This window comes from Macrobrachium nipponense, chromosome 24, assembly GCF_015104395.2.
Source record: "Macrobrachium nipponense isolate FS-2020 chromosome 24, ASM1510439v2, whole genome shotgun sequence".
In the NCBI taxonomy this organism is placed as follows: Eukaryota; Metazoa; Arthropoda; class Malacostraca; order Decapoda; family Palaemonidae; genus Macrobrachium; species Macrobrachium nipponense.
Window position 1 is genome coordinate 79,071,718 of NC_061091.1, and position 6,000 is coordinate 79,077,717.

Sequence of the window (6,000 nt, forward strand, 5' to 3'; positions counted from 1 at the left end):
CGGACAGACTATACATAACACGAAAGGAAGGAGGGAGAGGACTACTAAGTATAGAGGACTGCGTCAACATCGAAACAGAGCACTGGGGCAATATCTGAAAACCAGTGAAGACGAGTGGCTAAAGAGTGCATGGGAAGAAGGACTAATAAAGTAGATGAAGACCCACAAATATACAGAGACAGGAGAAAGACAGAAAGAACAGAGGGACTGGCACAACAAACCAATGCACGGACAATACATGAGACAAACTAAAGAACTAGCCAGCGATGACAATTGGCAATGGCTACAGAGGGGAGAGCTAAAGAAGGAAACTGAAGGAATGATAACAGCGGTACAAGATCAGGCCCTAAGAACCAGATATGTTCAAAGTATGATAGACGGAAATAACATCTCTCCCATATGTAGGAAGTGCAATACGAAAAATGAAACCATAAACCACATAGCAAGTGAAATGCCCAGCACTTGCACAGAACCAGTTACAAAAGAGGCATGATTCAGTAGCAAAAGCCCTCCACTGGAGCCTGTGCAAGAAACATCAGCTACTTGCAGTAATAAGTGGTACGAGCACCAACCTGAAGGAGTGATAGAAAACGATCAGGCAAAGATCCTCTGGGACTATGGTATCAGAACGGATAGGGTGATACGTGCAAACAGACCAGACGTGACGTTGATTGACAAAGTCAAGAAGAAAGTATCACTCATTGATGTCGCAATACCATGGGACACCAGAGTGAAGAGAAAGAGAGGGAAAAAAATGGATAAGTATCAAGTCTGAAAATAGAAATAAGAAGGATATGGGATATGCCAGTGGAAATCGTACCCATAATCATAGGAGCACTAGGCACGATCCCAAGATCCCTGAAAAGGAATCTAGAAAAACTAGAGGCTGAAGTAGCTCCAGGACTCATGCAAAAGAGTGTGATCCTAGAAACGGCACACATAGTAAGAAAAGTGCATGGACTCCGAAGGAGGGCAGGAATGCCAACCCGGAACCCCACACTATAAATACCACCCAGTCGAATTGGAGGACTGTGATAGAGCAAAAAAAAAAAAAAAAAAAAAGAAAAAAAAAAAAATAAAAAAAAAAAATAATAATAATAATAATAATAATAATATAAGACAGTGATCTAACTGTACCATTACTTCTACTTAACCCTAAGCTGTTGAGTCACAGTCCATTACTAGGCAGATTTGCTGAAACAAACACACACAGACACAAAACATTTTCCCTCGTAGGAACTTTTGTTCCTGTTTTTTGCTTTGCTTTTGGACCCACCAAATGAGTGACTGCCTCTCGAAGCAAAATAATCCACTTGTCCTTCACGCCTTGTGTGTATGTGTCCTTGAACAAAAGACATTTTTTCTCTCTCTTGTCATCCTGAGTCAGACCTTCTCTGGTATATATATATCAGAAGGAACTGGAGCCACTAGACGTCGTATAAGCCTCAAAGGAGACCAAGAATCGAGGTGTTCCCTGGTACGACTTAACACACAGCAACATACCTACCAACATGAACGTTGTAAGTAAGGTTACTTGAATGAAATCCACAGAAGTATGAAGTCTTTTTGCAAAGTTGTCTCTATGACGTGATTCTATTCTTTTATGCGGATTTTTAATCAGTTATTATTATTATTATTATTATTATTATTATTATTATTATTATTATTATTATTATTTATTTATTATTATTATTATTATTATTATTATTATTATTATTATTATTATTATTATATATTCAGAAGATGAACCATATTCATATGGAACATCCCACCAAAGGGGCCATTGACTTGAAATTCTAATTTCCAAAGAATAAAATGGTGTTCATTTTATCTTCATTATTATTATAATCAATATTATTATTATTATTATTATTATTATTATTATTATTATTATTATTATTATTATTATTATTATTAACTCTATCACAGTCCTCCAATTCGACTGGGTGGTATTTATAGTGTGGGGTTCGGGTTGCATCCTGCCTCCTTAGGAGGGGTCCATCACTTTCCCTTACTATGTGTGCCGTTTCTAGGATCACACTCTTCTGCATGAGTCCTGGAGCTACTTCAGCCTCTAGTTTTTCTAGATTCCTTTTCAGGGATCTTTGGGATCGTGCTAGTGCTCCTATGATTATGGGTACGATTTCCACTGGCATATCCCATATCCTTCTTATTTCTATTTTCAGATCTTGATACTTATCCATTTTTTCCCTCTCTTTCTATTCAACTCTGGGTGTCCCATGGTATTGCGACATCAATTGAGTGATAATTTCTTCTTGACTTTGTCAATCAACGTCACGTCTGGTCTGTTTGCACGTATCACCATATCCGTTCTGATACCATAGTCCCAGAGGATCTTTGCCTGATCGTTTTCTATCACTCCCTCAGGTTGGTGCTCGTACCACTTATTACTGCAAGGTAGCTGATGTTTCTTGCACAGGCTCCAGTGGAGGGGTTTTGCCACTGAATCATGCCTCTTTTTGTACTGGTTCTGTGCAAGTGCCAAGCATTCACTTGCTATGTGGTTTATGGTTTCATTTTTCATATTGCACTTCCTACATATGGGAGAGATGTTATTTCCGTCTATCGTTCTTTGAACATATCTGGTTCTTAGGGCCTGATCTTGTGCCGCTGTTATCATTCCTTCAGTGTCCTTCTTTAGCTCTCCCCTCTGTAGCCATTGCCAATTGTCATCGCTGGCTAGTTCTTTAGTTTGTCTCATGTATTGTCCGTGCATTGGTTTTGTTGTGCCAGTCCTCTGTTCTTTCTGCTTCTTCTCCTGTCTCTGTATATTTGTGGTCTTCATCTACGTTTTATTAGTCCTTCTTCCCATGCACTCTTTAGCACTCGTCTTCACTGGTTTTCAGATATTGCCCCAGGCTCTGTTCTCAATGTTGACGCAGTCCTCTATACTTAGTAGTCCTCTCCCTCCTTCCTTTCGTGTTATGTATAGTCTGTCCGTATTTGCTCTTGGGTGTAGTGCTTTGGTATTGTCATATGTTTTCTATTCCTGGTTTCTGATCTATGCTGCGGAGTCTGCCTTCGTCCATTCCACTATTCCTGCGCTGTATCTGATTACTGGCACTGCCCATGTGTTATGGCTTTTATCATATTTCCGGCGTTGAGTATATTATTATTATTATTATTATTATTATTATTATTATTATTATTATTATTAATTAATTAATTAAGAAGATGAACCCTATTCATCTGGAACAACCTCACCAAAGGGGCCATTGACCAGAAATTCAAGCTTCCAAAGAATATGGTCTTGATTTGAAAGAAGTAACGGAAGGTAATGGGAAATACTGAAAGAAGAGATCTGTTATTAGAGAAATCATTAAAAAATATATTAAAAAGTTTCAATACGAGCTCGGTTTTACAATGGAGATGAAATTCAGATCTGTTTTGTACAGTTCTTGATACGGATTCAGAAATTCTGAAAACGTTCGACTTGTACATTTGCTGTAATGTCGTTACATGTCAATCTGTGAAAATGAAAATTCGTCTGCATATATTTAGACAAGGCATGATCCGACCTCCAGCTTACTCGAGATGTGTGCAAGATTTTCCCCTCACGCAGAAGTTGTAAGCATTACATTAGTAACTTAACGTAAATTAGAACGTGCTAAAATCTACGGTCAAATAGAGCTTTGTTTCACCAACGAAAATTAAAATGAATACGCTATATTTTATTAGAAATAAATTTTCTGTAATGATTTAACATGCACATTACTTATTTTTGACATTTCCATTCTAATAAATAAATCATAAACATCCTATCCTAAAATTCCTGTATCGTTAACTCAAAGCGAAGCACTTTTTTCAGACCTTTTTAGGCTCTTCCATAGACCTTTCCTACCCCCCAAACAAGAACAACAACAACAAAGTAGATTGTAGGCTTACTCCCAGAGTAAGTTAATATATTTATAGCAGAAGCAGTAGCATGATTGATTTTATTTTCTGTTCAGTTGTAAACAATTATTTTTTTCTATTTTCTTATATTCAGTTCCTTCAGTCATGATAATTTTGCAATGCCCTACTGAGATTTCTGATTGTTAAAAGGAGTGTCCTTCTTTATATATATATATATATATATATATATATATATATATATTCATTTTTTTTCTAGTCACAAACAATCATTTCTATCCTTTCTCTTCATTTCAGGTCGCAACAATCACTGCCATTGTAGTGGCTCTCTTCGCTGTCCTCGGCTCCAGCGGAGCCATGCCGGATCCACGAGCCTCCCCTGAACCTGTTCCCGGTCCCTCGTTCGGGTTCGGTGGCTACGGCTACGGCTACAGGCCAGTTTTCTACAGGCCCATCGTCAGTTACGGTTACGGAGGCTACGGCTGGTAGTCACCGTTCCTCGTAGCGAACGTACTTCTCCTGGCATCGTCTCCTATACCCTGTATTCGTCTTCTAAATCTTGTATCATCTCTAACTTCGTGTATTGTCTACTACTTATTGTGTCGTCTCCTACATCCTGTATCGTCTTCCAAATCTTGTATCGCCTCCTATCATCTCGCTAATCTTGTATCGTCTCCCTAAGCTTGTATCATCTCCCAAATCTTGTATCTTCTCCTAAACCTTGTATCATCACCTAAATCCTGTATCGTCTTCCTAATCTTGTATCGTCTCCTGATTCTTGTGTCGTCTCCTGAATCTTGTATCGTCTCCTATATCTTGTATCATCAAAGGTGATCTACCTGTGAGGCTGAACGATGCGGCCTTTTAAGACATCCCTTTAGCCGTTTGTATTCGGTAATAAAATTTACTGACGATGTATAGCCTTTTATTTTTCACTCAGATTTGAATATGCACTCTGGGCAATTTTATGCAAATTATTATTATTATTATTATTATTATTATTATTATTATTATTATTATTATTATTATTATTAAGGTTTTCTGACGTTTCAACACAAGCTCTGTTACTCTCAATAATAATAATGATAATTATAACTATTATAATTATCATTATTATTATTGACAAATATAAGAGAGTACGAAAAGAGCAGAATAAATGAATGAATAAACAACGAACGTCGGCCTGAGAATGTGAAAGAATGTCCAAGGAACTGATTGCCATGTCACAGTCTAGACTTTGGGACAATTTGTTTATATGATATATACATATATATATATGTATATATATATATATATATATATATATATATATATATATATATATATATATATGTATGTATATATATATAATATATATATATATATATATATATATATATACATCGTGATGGCATCTTTCCTCACGGAGAGGGGTAGGACTGGTGTCTGTCGTTTGAGAGAGAGAGAGAGAGAGAGAGAGAGAGAGAGAGAGAGAGAGAGAGAGAAAGAGAGAGAGAAATTCCCCCCATGAAATAAGAAAAATAAAATGTTTTTTTTTTCAGCATCCACTCTGAACCATTACCTCTTTGGGTCGCAAGGTCATAGCATCTAATTGTTCAATAATAATTCAATAATTCTCGACGCGAGAATGACTTTTACTTGCGCCTTTATAAGAAAAAATTTCAAAAGACGCTTCTTGCGTCCTTCACGGCTCTGCTTAGCCTTGAAGGAGATGGAAGGATTCGAGGCTCTGGTACCAGATGTTCCTCAACAGCCTGTTTGTTCCTCAAGGTCTTAGGCATGGCCCTGTTCTTGCCGAAATATTGTGATAATCTTTTTTTTTTTTTCAAAACTAAAATCATGCTAATTAAATTCAGTACCTAGATATTAGCAAATTTACGCCAGATTTTTCCTTCAGTTATTATTATTATTATTATTATTATTATATTATTATTTTTATTATTTTATTATTATTATTATTATTATTATTATTATTATTATTATTATTATTATTATTCAGGAGATGAAACCTAATCATATGGAACCAGCCCACCTAAGTGCCCACTGACTTGAAATTCAATCCTCCAAAGAATATTATGGGGTTCATTTGAAAGAGGAGACAGAAGACCAGAGGAAATACAGAAAGGA

The 6,000-nt window shown here is 36.5% G+C and overlaps 1 long non-coding RNA gene across 1 annotated transcript; it reads left to right on the forward strand.

Annotated features, from left to right (window-relative positions):
- The first annotated feature begins 1,426 nt into the window (after nucleotides 1-1,426).
- LOC135204560 (uncharacterized) lies at nucleotides 1,427-4,789 on the forward strand. The gene is made up of 2 exons (XR_010312267.1): nucleotides 1,427-1,520; nucleotides 4,171-4,789. It is a non-coding gene; the product is annotated as an uncharacterized LOC135204560 (long non-coding RNA).
- The last annotated feature ends 1,211 nt before the right edge of the window (nucleotides 4,790-6,000 follow it).